The sequence below is a fragment of the Schistocerca americana genome, chromosome 3, assembly GCF_021461395.2.
Source record: "Schistocerca americana isolate TAMUIC-IGC-003095 chromosome 3, iqSchAmer2.1, whole genome shotgun sequence".
In the NCBI taxonomy this organism is placed as follows: Eukaryota; Metazoa; Arthropoda; class Insecta; order Orthoptera; family Acrididae; genus Schistocerca; species Schistocerca americana.
This window is the reverse complement of record NC_060121.1, coordinates 970,763,194-970,777,723: the sequence shown is the minus strand read 5'-3', so window position 1 is coordinate 970,777,723 and position 14,530 is coordinate 970,763,194. Positions and strand designations below refer to the sequence as shown.

The window sequence follows — 14,530 nt, the reverse complement described above, 5'->3', positions numbered from 1 at the left end:
TGAGATATTTTCACAATCCTTTGCACACACATACAAAAACTCAAAAAGTTTTTTTAGGCATTCACAAATGTTCGATATGTGCCCCTTTAGTGATTCGGCAGACATCAAGCCGATAATCAAGTTCCTCCCACACTCGGCACAGCATGTCCCCATCAATGAGTTCGAAAGCATCGTTGATGCGAGCTCGCAGTTCTGGCACGTTTCTTGGTAGAGGTGGTTTAAACACTGAATCTTTCACATAACCCCACAGAAAGAGGCCATGACATGAATTGCTGATCATGATCTCCACCACGAACGATGCATCGGTTTTCCAGTCTCCTGTTTAAGAAATGCCGAACATCATGATGGAAGTGCGATGGAGCACCATCCTGTTGAAAGATGAAGTCGGCGCTGTCGGTCTCCAGTTGTGGCATGAGCCAATTTTCCAGCATGTCCAGATACACGAGTCCTGTAACGTTTTTGTCGCAGAAGAAAAAGGGCCATTTTGTCTCACTGCGCTCTCGAGCGCTCTGGCGGCAGAAACCTGAAGTGCGGCTTCAGCCGAACAAAACTTTATGAGTTGCAGCACTGTGCAACAAGCCACAGCAACAGGCACGTTCCCAACGCAGGATTTTACAGCGTATTGTTCGGACATGCCGCGCTAACAATATCAAATGGCATTTTACAAAACAGTATTCCATTTCATTTCTTATTGTAAACTGAAGCACACTTTACGAGAAACACCTTGACCTTCAAACGTACGATGAAATTATGTTTTTCTGTGTGTAACAAATTCAATGTGAGTTGATGCGAGGAATACGCGAGTATTTACTTCCCACTGGCTTCATCATTTTTGTACTCATAACCGATGCTCTCACACTGCTTGATCATCATTTCATATTTTTCGGCGACCAATTTCATGACATGTAAACTACAAACGACATCGAAAATTACAAGCAGGCATAACTGCAGTTCCTTGAAAGGAAAACTGTGTCCCACTACAATACTTTATCTTAACACGACAGATCCCAAAGACAAAATCTCTCAATTATTCGTTTAGGACGCCAGGAGGAAAATCAAGAAAATTAAGAGACTTTTTTACTGTTGCGTCACCCACTGTGACTAACATCAGAGCGCAAGCATGTTCAACTTTCCTGCGAAATCTTTATCGGCCCAAGCATAAATAGCCTGGGTGCAAGCTCGATTGAAACTACGTGGAACTATGACTGAGAGCGGCTGATCTTTGACTGAGGCGATTGTAGAACATATTACTGAGGACACTAATTAATTATAGAATCATTTACCGTCACAGTGTTAAATAATAGGCGGTACTTAAAAATGTGGCTACGACTTTTTGATATTCCCTGTTAAATTCAGTATTAATTTGTACACGGGTACTCACCTTTGGGTGTGGAGGTACGTAGGTCTGTTGAGCGAAGCAATCTTGGCTGCTTGAAGTTCACCGGCTGCACAGTCCACATGCAACAACATTGCAAACAACAAACGCAAGCTGTTAGTCAATTAGCATCACACGGCACACGAGCTCGCAAGTGATAGAGAAGCCGCCTGCGTCACACTTTTTCAGCCCAGCTTCCGTATCACAGCGAGCATAAACAAAGAAAACTGTATTACTGTAACAAGACAGTATGTACTATATAACTTACCTGGAATAACAGGTACTGTGCAATGATATTTAAGAAAGTCTTGAAAATTATCAATGGTTTTACGTCAAGGATTAACAAAGGAAAATTCATTACACAATATTATTTTAATCCTCACACCAACCACAGCCCATACTGTAAAAATTAATTTGACACACACAGATACGAATGAAATGACTAGGTGCAACTTCAGTCTTTACTCATTGAGTGGTTACAAAGCATGGAATGCCGTGAAAGAGAAAGTGTCAAATTTAGAATGTTCAGAACTTATGGCAACGGAGAAACGATTCAAGTTTCTGTCTGTCACAACTAAAGAAAGGATATTTTATTATGAGGAGTTAGTAGAGGAGTCAAACCAGAAGCTCTGCCAAGTTTTTTTCTTTTTTTTTCACTCAGGTTCAATGACTTCTTGGTACTACCTAATGCAGATAAATCACTGAATGCGTTTGACCCCAAAAATTGATAATCAATAGACAAGCGAGTTGCTGCACAGCGAAAAGTTTCGACATTCTGGACAAGACGTAATCTGATACCGCCACATTAGAATACATGCCGGGGAGTGGACCAAAGGAAGGGCTGGCTGCTGGGAACAACCTTAGACACGGTTAAACGTAAAGGTTGGGGCCAACTACAGCCAATGTCGTTCTCCCTCTCCTATTTTACATACAATCTTTAAGTCAGAAAGTTCGAGCTGTAGATGCAGCCATGACTGACACAAACGAAAATACAAGCACACTTAGAAGCAATCTCTACATTGGGAAAACTAACTAGGAGTATCTCTTTGGGTTTCTATTCTACATACTCATTGCGCTAAATTCCAAATTGAAATGCATTCTTCTTTTCTGAGTCATATCATCAGCTGAAAATGTAAGTCACTTGATCTGTTAGTCATGGTCGTGGACTAAAAAAAAAGAGCATTTTAACAAATTCATTAATTCGGTACACAGTTGCGGAGTAGCAGCGCACTCCAAACGTGGAAAAACTAGCAATTTCATGTGTTCCATGTAGTCAGAGGGAAAATTTTATCGCAGTAATTTAAAAAGCGGTAAATGATTAGCGGCATACCTTGGCTCACGATGGTACTTCGGTCGCCTGAACCCCAAACTAACATTTGTTGCAATCGAGAACTACTGGAAGTATTAAAAAAAAAGAAAACGCTTTGTATGTCTCAGGGGACCGTAGCCCAACATTTGTTCTAGTGCATCATCTCTAGGTGCGTGTTCTGTCGAAAGTGGAGTGCCCACTGAAGGGACTCCATCTCTCTGATGCAGATTCCTCTATCCGCGTTACAGATTCCAAGCCTGATATGGAGATCATACGAGACGATATTATATACCCAGATAAAGGCTTTGTCAGTAGTTCACACACTGAGAAATCATGTTGCAAGTAAATCATTAGAATTGTAATACATCGTGGGGCAAATAAAAGTGGCCCAGATCAGTGGACACGATTGAACGTGGCTGTATGCACATATCCACATCCAGTGTACGCCTGCCACGTGATACCGGTTCAGAGCGTAGCGCGAGCTGTGTCAGTACAAAGGGGACGGTGGTACTCAACAGTAGAGCAGCGAGTGTTCGTTGTGGAAAGTTACCGGACAACAAAACCGTGGAAACGGTGTGGTCAGTTGTCTGCTGAGGAGTTTAATGGTGTCAAAGTGCCAGTAAAGAGTACCATACAACGCTTAGTCCGGAATTGGCATAAGACGTCAAAAAAACATTCCGAACGTGCCCGCACACCAGAAAATGCTTCAGAGTCCTACTAAATCAAACCAACACCTGTCGCAACAGACCGGACTATCACGTAGATCATGCGGACGAATACTTTACCTGAACCTGTACAGGCATCCCTTCCGAGTGTCTGCTGTCCACGCATTGAAGCCAGCAGATGTTACTCGGCGTCTCCAGTTATGCGAACGGTTGTCCACTGAGATAACTATGAATGATTTGGACACGGATCTGTTCTTTAATCTGTTGAAGCCTGGGTACACCTAAGTAGTTGTTTCAACTCACAGAATCACAGGTTCTGGGCAGCGGAGAATAAACATAACTTCCACGTGACATTGTTGCAGAAGGTTGGGGTTTGGCGTGCAGTGTCTGCTCACCACATTTTTTGGATCTTCTTTCATCATTTGCTGACTTTGGCGTTACATTGGCAACATTTTGAAACCATCTGTGATTGCATTAACGGAGGAGGAGAAGATCTGCAATTACTTCCAATAGGATGGATCAACTGCCCATACAGCCGGCCGAACCTTGGAGCATACTTACACAATCATCAGGCCTGACAGAGTTGTTAACAGAGATTAGTCTGGTCGCGACCCTAACTGGCCATCCAGGTCACCTGATCTGTCAGTGTGCGGTTGCTTTGTGTGGGGAGCCCTCAAGTCTAAGGTGTATCCCAACAACCCTCAGTCTTCAAGAACTGCAGCAGAACATTTCGGATGTGACTGCAGCGATTCCAGCAGTCACCCTTCAGCAACTTGCTGACCAGGGCCCTAAAATGGCAAGACATGAATGGTGGTCACTTTCAACATCTGCTCTGATCAGGTTAGTACTGTATTTCTTTTCCTAGCTGTGCTTCTTTGTACCCTGGAACTCTGCTCTCTGGGCCACCTTTATTTACCCCACCTTGTATTAATAATCCAGTAGTAAACTGCAAGCATTCGCCACAAAAAAACAGAATTCATTTTTCTTTTGAAAAATAGTACATTCATATTTCTAAGGCCACTTACAGATGAATACAGTAACAAGTACTTTCAAAACCTCTGAAGAGGTGTAATGTTGCTACTGAAGAACACAAAAATATTAGCACAACTGAGATCGAAATTTAATCATTCTGTATTTATTTGGCCTATTTTACATATTGCTAGTTAGGCTACTATTGAACGAACACAAACATTAGAGTTAACGAAGGCCAATTGTTTAGTTAGGGCAACTTCGTTCGTATACAGCGGGTAACTGAATCTTAAATTTCCCTTAATTACCAGAAATATATTGAGGAAGTAACAGGTTTTTAATTTAATTGGAAAAGTGTCATTCGGAATTTTGACAGCAATTCTTTCCGTGATGCCTGGGACCTTTGTTGTAGTGTCTCTCATACATGAATGTAGTTATTAACAATCCCAGGTTGAAAATGAAATCACTTCTAAAATACTGCACGGCTGTGGACGCATGTAAATAGATAATAACGTATATACGGTGATGATCTCCAAAGAACCTCCCTTAAGTGTAGCTTGATAACATAAAATTTTCTATAACAGATCTCGTGTTACTATGAACTTCATATTACATGTAACAGAAAGTCTGTCACAAAAAGAAATTAGAATTATCCCCTGATGTTCATGTAGTTACGATGGCACTTGACAGTATCGTTTTCCATTTTTTAGTTATAACGAGAAAATTGTGCGCTGTTGTGAATAAAACCAGACATCTCTGGTTGTTTAAACGACTACTAGCAAATTATAGAAGTTCTTTAATGAAGCTATAGCTATTATAAAATTACAGCAAAACACTCCTAAAGTGAAAGTGGACAGCAGCACTACTATACTGGTAAAATAAAAAGAAATAAAGACAATGGGTCGATCCACTGACCACCTCCCACACGATATTGGCTTCGTATACCTCTGCTGCGTACCGGCACTCCTACGTAAACGCCCCCGCTTTCGGACCTGACAACGCAACAGGACGTAATTATTAATGGGAAAGGGGGCGGCCGACACGCTTCAGCGAATAAACACAATTGACATAACTCCGGCTCTGCCTTGCCCGTATCTATCGTCACATATGCTACCGGGTAAAGCCTAATGAAACTGGTATAACATTTGAAAACTGTATGAGGTACCCCTCTGCGTTAAGCAACGAAAAAGTGAAGGGGGCACGCTGCGAACTATGGAACAAGCTACAAGGGCGTACCATTTACGCAGTAACAAGTGATGATCTAACAGACGCAATTATATGAGGTCACTTTACGTGACCGGCAGCACTTGCCAAGCATCACAATTTTTCTATTCAAGCAGCACAGTGTCATTTCAGTGGGAAACAAATATGTTCTACCACATATCTTCTGCAATATCTCACCAAGGTAGCTTTCACCGCGTGACTGTTAGCAAATATATCTTTTCCTTATTATTATTTGAGATCGAAAAGTGGAAAAATGCCGTTACGTGGAAATCGCGACACATATTTCGCTTTTATACTGTGGGACGTTCTGGGCATCGGAAATTTTTAGCTGAGTAAAGATGTACGTTTTTTGCATGAATGAGGAAAAGTCAACTTACGGAAACTTTGTTCCTGTTGGCAACAATTGTTTGGCTCAAACACACAGACGGTGAAAATAACGAACACCGTTAAGACCTGGAGTCTTGTACCGTTGACATGCTGCTGAGTCTGTTTGAATGATAAAGAAAAGCAGTTCGCAGCATCCCTTCTGCGATTCCAGCACGAGAAAACGACTATAAACGGATGCACTGATGCGGAAACTGCTGCTCCATCAATTTTCTTTCCTCCTCTCTTGCTCGTTTCCTGCGGGTACATATATCTACAATTAGAGCAGAATAACTAAAATAATATTTTCCCGACTATCATTTTCAATTCTAGTAATTAGCGTGATGCTTACGTTTTCCCAGAACGAGACTAAACTTGCGTTAAATTACTTCGCCGTTTTCATACATCAGTCATTTTCAAAACAGTTCGCTCAAACACACCGGCTTTTTCATGGAAAAAAAAAAAAAACGATGCACATATATGACAGTACAGCTTGCTGATGAAGGTTATCTAGAGAAAGCAGAGGTACTGAGAAATCCTGGAGTAGTGAAAAAGAACACCTATGTAGTGCAGTGGTCGGCAGCTGGACATAACAAATGATACTTGCAAATTCGAAGATCATTCGTCATTTCATTAACAAATGCATGTAATCATTTTTGTTTCCTTTCTTCCACTATTTCTATTTATTTGTATATTTAGAGATTATTTCTCCGACGAGCTAGAAATAATTACATTTCCTTTAAAGCTTTAAACACGGCTGCGTTGTCAGCGACCGATACAAGGCCAAATCAAAACAACTGCAGCACTCGGTCGCGAAAATGAAGTTTTTATCGCGACAGAGGGCTGCAGTTGTTTTAATTTTACATTTTCTTTACCTTGCTCGTATTTACTTCAACAGATTAGCACAACTAGATTGTTAAGTATTAAGAGATCTGACAGTAATTATTTGACGTTAATACGCACCGACAAACACTTCAAATACATTTTACATATATAACCTTAAAATACAGATATGAGGCATTTCTTTATACCAGCTGTAACTTTGACATCAGGCAATCGGCCGCAGCCTTGTTGAATCATACCCCCAAGCACGAGAACGGAGTTAAATCATACCCCCTAGCACGAGAACGGAGTTAAGGAAACGCTGAAAAACCGAAATTAGGCTAACACCTTTGGCGCCAATTCTGAGGGAGATGCTGGTAACGAAAGCTCAAAGAGGTATTCGTATGATGACGTATTTACAGGGTGTACTTCAAGTCCGGGAACACTTTCAATTATTTATTGCACGTTTATTGCACGAGAACTAAACATTGTACAGATGTCATACATATTGCATTTTGAAGAGAATCTTTTTTTTTTTTTTTACGAACATTAGACATGCGAACCTTGACTGACAATGTGTCCCCACAGAAAAAAGTCACACGGGGTGAGATCTGGTGACCGGGAAGGCCATTTCATGAACTCCAACACACAGAAAGCTCGCTCCACACCGGAACTCGAAATGTTTGCGACTAGCGCTGACTATCGGCAAATTACCAAACCACGCTGTGGCGGTATACATGAAAAAAACTTTCAGGGTTTCTCTTCAAAACGACGTATGTATGATATCTGTATAATGTTTGGTTCTTGTGCAATAAATGTTTCAAACTATTCCCAGACACTATGTACACCCTGTATTTTGTCGACGTGTGTATTACCAATGATTCAGATGGAAAACAGAACAAATAACATTAAGCAAGATTAAGAATACTGTTGTCAAATACTAAATCGGTCACTGCCGTATTAAACAATATTTCGAGACAAAATTTCTGAAATTATTTTTAGGGAGTAAGACTTTTTAGGGATTTTTTCATTCCATTCCAATAAAAAAAAACACTGAAAAACCTTGTTCAGGTAGCCTCCGCCACATTGTACAAGATCACTATCAGAGTGCTAATGCAGATTAATAAAGAAATCGCTGAAATGATACAATGTATTACTTATTCCTCTGCTCCTTCTGTGCAGTTTATTTCAATGTTACAATTTTTCATTACGCTTCTTTGAACAACAAGTAAAAAATGAAGGATAAAAAATGTTAAATACGACACTTAAGTTAGGCATATTTTGCTGTTTCGCAGGCCTGTCCTCCCCTCTTCGTTCGTATAGTATCTCCACCAAGTTGCCTTACATTAGGTAGAAATAAGAACCCAGATGCCATCACGTTGTAAGTTAATCATAGAACGAAAGAGTAGTTTGTTTTTAAATATTCGCTAAGTCTAAGTACCTGCAGATGCTACACGATAGGTGTTGTGCATCTCTGAGACATTTATTGTTGAAATTCCGAGAACGTGCGTTCTAAGGAGGGTGGGGCAAAATATTAGTCCCTCCCACTTGTGCCCCGTGAGATGACCATGACGAGAGGACTACCATATTAGTTCTCCCGCAACTTTCGCGAACAGAACAGGGAAGCAGAGAGAAATGACAATGGTAACCAGAATACCCTTCGCCACGTATTGTAAGGTCGTAACATAGCCAACCGTCAGCAAGAAGTAGCGCGGGATAGCGGCGCGGTCATGGGCGTCTTGTCACGTGTGTGTGTGTGTGTGTGTGTGTGTGTGTGTAATTAGACTGCACCTGGAGTCAATCATCTATTTTCTAAGAGATGTGAACTTACGAGTGTATGATAGCCCCTTCAAAATGTAGGGCATGTAAACGCTGTATCAAGGCTACGCTTCATCTCCAGAGTAGCTTTTCGACACTACAAGGACGAGTGAGGGAGGCTAAGTGAAAGCAACAGCTCGGCGCCACTAACATGCTAATCGCAACCTCAGCCGTCGTTTTTTCACATGGGAACCATCGCCAGGTGGCTTTTCCATGCAATAGGTCACATGCGCAAAACAGCGTGAAGGAACTGCCCGATGTGTCGGAAGTACACGTCAAAATAAAAGGTACGTCCCGGGGGAGGTAAGACGTCAGATTTATGAAAAGTGAAGCGTTAGAACGTGAAACAATCGTTCTAAACTATTCAAGATCTCGAGTGGCACAGCCACGTGCTTGACACTGTGACGTAACCTAATTTCATTAACTACGAAAAATATAGTAGTAAGTAGTCGGAAATGAAATACTTCGCAAAGTAAATGCCATCCACTTGGTGAATGTTGCTATCAATATTTCTTGGTGTATCTTTGGTAAACTAGCTTTTGACCATTTCATGATCAGAAATTTCAGATATCGGCACTGGGCTGCAGATTATCGATTTGTGCACGCAGCAGACAGCGGCTGTTTAAGATGCAGAACAATTCTTTAGTAGCGCACCTTCTGTCAGTAGCGCAAACCGATTCTTTACAAACAATGCTGTTCAGTTTGGGGCGACTTCAATGAATAATAATCCACCATTTTCCGATCATCATCTTTAACCACAGATCATCTCTCGTCACGAATCGTCGTGCCATTATCTTTCTGATACTGAAACGAATCAAATGTTCTGAAATGAAATGACTGTATCAAAGGGGATGACATTAAAGATAAACTCCGTTGCATGAAATGACAACAGTGCAAACTGTTCAAATACGCTAGACTTGCAATGTGATGAATGTGTAGTGGGAATTTAGAACGCTTTTCTGACCGGGACCTCGGAAACGGGTTTGCTGTTTATCGCGAGCACTTGCCTCAATCATCAGGCTACCTGAGCACACCTCCTGGACTGATTCTAACTTTCACTGTCATCGATGTTTCCACATCTGATTTCAGAGCAGTACTGCCGAGGTTAAGTTCTCCTTATTCATTGTGCTCACTAGTACGAACTAAAGCTTAATACACGACCTATAACAACGGAGAGTCTCAACCTTCACTGGGAAGAGAGAATCGCAGCGCTTAATTCACTATTATCACTTCGCAATCATGTTTTGTTCCGGAACATTAGATGTCAACATATATTTCGCGTTACATCTTAAAAAAAAACACACAAAAAGTAGTCTGTCATCACATTCGTATGTCCAGCGATTTGAATGGTGACCGGTTAAGTTTTTCAGCGCAGAAAAGAGAGAGTTTCTAGTCGCACTATCAATAATGCTATCCTCAAGTTTTATATCATCAATACGAGGGTAAGTCACATCAAAACCTTAAATTTTTTTAAAATAATGATTACTGTCCAGAAGTGGTACAAAGCTGCATCACTTTTCAACATAATCTCCCCCACGCTCAATGCAAGTCATCCAGCGCTTACAAAGTGCATAAATTCCTTTAGAAAAGAATTCTTTTGGTAGTCCGCGCAACCACTCATGCACCGCGTGCCGTACCTCTTCATCAGAACGGAACTCCTTTCCTCCCATTGCGTCTCTGAGTGGTCCAAACATAAGGAATTCACTTGGGGCAAGGTCTGGTGAGTATGGTGGATGAGGAAGACACTCAAAATGCAGGTCTGATAGTTCCAACTGTTGTATGGGCAGTGTGGGGCCTTCATTGTCATTGCTGACAGCAATCCACGTCGCTTTGATTTGATTGCAGGCCGCAGATGATTTTTAGGAGATCTGTGTATGATGCACTGGTGACAGTGATCCCTCTAGGCATGTAATGCTCCAGAATGACGCATTTTTCGTCCCAAAAGAGTCAGCATAACCTTCCCTGCCGATGGTTCTGTTCGGAACTTCTTTGGTTTTGGTGATGAGGATTGGCGCCATTCCTTGCTCGCTCTCGTCGTTTCTGGTTGGTGGAAGTTAACCCATGTTTCATCCCCAGTACCGATTCTTGCAAGGAAGCCATCACCTCACCTTCTCGTTCAAAGCGCCGAAGAAGTTCTTCACAAATATCAACACGTCGTTTCTCATTTCAGGAGTGAGCTGCCGTCGCACCAATCTCGCAGACACTTTGTGAAACTGGAGCACATCGTGCACATTGTGGTGTGCTGATCCATGAGTAATCTGTAAACATGCTGCAATGTCATTCAGTGTCACTCGGCGGTTTTCCGTCACTATGGCTTCAACTGCTGCAATGTTCTGTGGAGTCACAACTCGTTGTGCCTGACCTGGACGAGGAGCATCTTCCACTGAAGTCACACTATTTGCGAACTACCTACTCCATTCGCAGACTTGCTGCTGTGACAAACATGCATCACCGTACTGAACCTTCATTCGTCGATGAATTTCAATAAGTTTCACACCTTCAATACGCAAAAACAGAATAACAGAACCCTGTTCTTCTCTGGTGCAAATCGCAAGTGGGGCGGCCAGTTATACTGATACTGCGACGGTATGTGTGCATCTGCACTATGCTGCCACCTACAGGCCATTCTGCACGCTGTTTGTAGCACGCTTACCAACTTACAGGATAACGGCGCGAAATTTCGATTTGTTATTACAAATTTAAGGTTTTCATTTGACTCACCCTCGTACAATGACCTTCAATACTTACCAAAACCGCACAAGAGGAATAGGACACTATTCTGTTAAAGTAAGTATTACACAACTTACGCCACACAGTTTCCTCGAATTAGAAACATGTAAATCCACAAAATCAAAGTGTCACTTTGTCCGGAAACTCTGGACGTACTCTTTTCCTTTACTCAGCATGATACATATTATCTATACCAGTTTCCCTCTGGATCACGTTCTCCAGTTCCCGAGAAAAGTTATTAATAAAAGTGAAGAAAGATTATGGTTTAACGTCTCGTCGACTATGAGGTCATTAGATACCGAGCGCAAACTTGGATTTGACAAGGTAGTAGCTACAGTCTTCTCTTAAAAAACTGGTTTGATGCAGCTCTCCCCACTAGTCTGCCCTGTCCAAGTCTCTTCATCTCTGCGTAACTACTGCAAGCTACAAACCTACCTCCTCTGTAACCTGCTTGCCGCAGCCAAGGCTCTCGCCCCCCCCCCCCCCCCCTGTATTTTTTACTAGCTCCATTTTCCTTCATTGCCTGATTGACGATTCCTTGACGCCTCGGGATGTGTCCAATCAATCGATCCCCTTCTTTCTGTCAGGTTGTGCTGTAATTATCTTTTCCCCCGATACGATATGACAAGGATGGGGAGATACCTTCGTCGTGTTATTTTCAAAGGAATCATCCTGGCATTCGTCTTAATCGAATTAGATGAGCTTAAATGTGGATGGCTGGACAGGTACTTAAAATCCCACTCCTCCCGAATGAAGGTACGGTAGCTTCCCAATGCAGAGCACTCCCATCCGCGAGGCGCACGAACGGAAAGGTCGAGATGAGTATCTAGGCTATGGCGTGTTAGAAAGTAACCGTACCGGCCCGACACCTAAAGCAGTACACGTTTTCCGAATGCACGCCAGCAAATAGGCTGAATGATCCTCGCAGTTGGCGTCGCAGTGCAGCGAATGCTACTGGATGGAAACTTTTAAATCCTCGCAGTGTTCTGATAGCGTTAAAGCAGTATTAGAACATCTCGACTTGTTTGTATGTTAACATATTACATATGTTAACATCTGAATTTTTCTTTCTGGCTTTCTACGGATCAGAGCACGAAATGTCAGATTCCTCAACCGGGCAGGTAGGTTAGAAAATTTAAAAAGGGAAATGGATGTAGTGGGAGTCAGTGAAGTGCGGCGGCAGGGGGAACAGGACTTATGCTCAGGTGAATATAAGGTTATAAATACAAAATCAAATAAGGGTAATGCAGGAGTAGGTTTAACAATGAGTAAAAAAATAGGAACCTGGAGCAGCAACTAATAACAGCATAGTGAATCCGCAGTCAAAATAGACACGAAGCCCACAGCCACCACAGTAGTACAAGTTTATATGTGATCAAAAGTATCCGGACACACCCAAAAACATATGTTTTTCATATTAGGTGCATTGTGTTGCCATCTACTGCCAGGTACTCCATATCAGCGACCTCAGTAGTCTTTAGACATTGTGAGAGAGCAGAATGGGGCGCTCCGCGGAACTCACGGACTTCGAACGTGGTCAGGTGATTGGGTTTCACTTGTGTCATACGTCTGTATGCGAGATTTCCGCACTCCTAAACATCCCTAGGTCCGCTGTTTACGTCGTGGTAGTGAAGTGGAAAGATCCGGGCAGTCGCAGAGGGTGGGCTTACTGGTAGTTGGGAGCTCCAACGTCAGGCGCGTAATGGGGCCCCTTAGGGAAATGGCAGCAAGAGAGGGGAAGAAAACCAATGTGCACTCCGTGTGCATACCGGGGGGAGTCATTCCAGATGTGGAAAGGGTCCTTCCGGATGCCATGAAGGGTACAGGGTGCACCCATCTGCAGGTGGTCGCTCATGTCGGCACCAATGATGTGTGTCGCTATGGATCGGAGGAAATCCTCTCTGGCTTCCGGCGGCTATCTGATTTGGTGAAGACTGCCAGTCTCGCTAGCGGGATGAAAGCAGAGCTCACCATCTGCAGCATCGTCGACAGGACTGACTGCGGACCTTTGGTACAGAGCCGAGTGGAGGGTCTGAATCAGAGGCTGAGACGGTTCTGCGACCGTGTGGGCTGCAGATTCCTCGACTTGCGCCATAGGGTGGTGGGGTTTCGGGTTCCGCTGGATAGGTCAGGAGTCCACTACACGCAACAAGCGGCTACACGGGTAGCAGGGGTTGTGTGGCGTGGGCTGGGCGGTTTTTTAGGTTAGATGGCCTTGGGCAAGTACAGAAAGGGCAACAGCCTCAACGGGTGCGGGGCAAAGTCAGGACATGCGGGGACCAAGCAGCAATCGGTATTCTAATTGTCAACTGTCGAAGCTGCGTTGGTAAAGTACCGGAACTTCAAGCGCTGATAGAAAGCACCGAAGCTGAAATCGTTATAGGTACAGAAAGCTGGCTTAAGCCAGAGATAAATTCTGCCGAAATTTTTACAAAGGTACAGACGGTGTTTAGAAAGGATAGATTGCATGCAACCGGTGGTGGAGTGTTCATCGCTGTTAGTGGTAGTTTATCCTGTAGTGAAGTAGAAGTGGATAGTTCCTGTGAATTATTATGGGTGGAGGTTACACTAAACAACCGAACTAGGTTAATAATTGGCTCCTTTTACCGACCTCCCGACTCAGCAGCATTAGTGGCAGAACAACTGAGAGAAAATTTGGAATACATTTCACATAAATTTTCTCAGCATGTTATAGTCTTAGGTGGAGATTTCAATTTACCAGATATAGACTGGGACACTCAGATGTTTAGGACGGGTGGTAGGGACAGAGCATCGAGTGACATTATACTGAGTGCACTATCCGAAAATTACCTCGAGCAATTAAACAGAGAACCGACTCGTGGAGATAACATATTGGACCTACTGATAACAAACAGACCCGAACTTTTCGAATCTGTATGTACAGAGCAGGGAATCAGTGATCATAAGGCCGTTGCAGCATCCCTGAATATGGAAGTTAATAGGAATATAAAAAAAGGGAGGAAGGTTTATCTGTTTAGCAAGAGTAATAGAAGGCAGATTTCAGACTACCTAACAGATCAAAACGAAAATTTCTGTTCCGACACTGACAATGTTGAGTGTTTATGGAAAAAGTTCAAGGCAATCGTAAAATGCATTTTAGACAGGTACGTGCCGAGTAAAACTGTGAGGGACGGGAAAAACCCACCGTGGTACAACAACAAAGTTAGGAAACTACTGCGAAAGCAAAGAGAGCTCCACTCCAAGTTTAAACGCAGCCAAAACCTCTCAGACAAA

General features: G+C 42.8%; 2 protein-coding genes across 4 annotated transcripts in view; one reads left to right on the top strand and one right to left on the bottom strand.

The window, feature by feature from the left end:
* LOC124605116 (T-cell immunomodulatory protein) overlaps positions 1-14,530 on the top strand; it is a 450,797-nt gene that overhangs the window by 111,079 nt on the left and 325,188 nt on the right. The window lies entirely within an intron of this gene.
* LOC124605117 (transmembrane protein 47) overlaps positions 1-14,530 on the bottom strand; it is a 370,579-nt gene that overhangs the window by 275,701 nt on the left and 80,348 nt on the right. Inside the window, exon 2 of one of the 2 annotated variants that reach the window (XM_047136581.1) lies at positions 1,382-1,445. The exons of the other annotated variant lie outside the window; for it this stretch is intronic. The gene's annotated coding sequence lies outside the window, so the exon portion shown is untranslated. The remainder of the gene's footprint in view (positions 1-1,381; positions 1,446-14,530) is intronic. 2 annotated transcript variants of the gene reach the window in all.